Source organism: Pygoscelis adeliae, unplaced genomic scaffold (genome assembly GCF_000699105.1).
Source record: "Pygoscelis adeliae isolate BGI_AS28 unplaced genomic scaffold, ASM69910v1 Scaffold36, whole genome shotgun sequence".
In the NCBI taxonomy this organism is placed as follows: Eukaryota; Metazoa; Chordata; class Aves; order Sphenisciformes; family Spheniscidae; genus Pygoscelis; species Pygoscelis adeliae.
Window position 1 is genome coordinate 5,068,230 of NW_008824934.1, and position 613 is coordinate 5,068,842.

Here is a 613-nt window from a genome sequence, read left to right on the forward strand (position 1 = left end):
CTCTCGCGTGTCTTTTCCTGCAAGCAGCTGGAGCTGGTCTGTTTTCTGGGAATGCTGGTATTATTCTGGCCCTTGACCCTGTGAACTAGGCTTGTGCTCAAGCTAAACAAGCAAACGTGAAGCTTGGGACCATCGAACTGGATGGCCGTGCTGAAGGGTGAGGGCATATATGGAGACAGCACGCAACAGCAGCATTTCCAAGGACAACTTCTAGCACAAACAAACATCGAGAAGCTAAAGCTGGGGAGGAAGGAATATCCTGGCGCGTTTGCGTAGCTGCATGTGGGTTTTGGCACACGCGTAAAACTGGGAGGCTGCAAAGGAGGCTGCTGCAAGGCTCGCTCGGGTGGAGGTGGGGGAGCTTTGCTGCAGGGATCTGACTTACTCGCCCATGGTTTGCAGGAAGGGGTTGCACTCGCAGCCGCCATCTTCACAAGCCGAGGTCAGGGAGGCGAGCGGCCAGGAGATGCAGTTCTGTGTGTTTGTTTTTGGAAAGCGAAACGGTCCTGGCGACTCAGAAAACGCAGGCGTTCGGTCGAGGCGGTGGAGGAGGAGTTCCCACCCGTGGCCCGGCCTGCCGGGAACGGCAGCGGCGCGCACGCCGCCCGCCCGC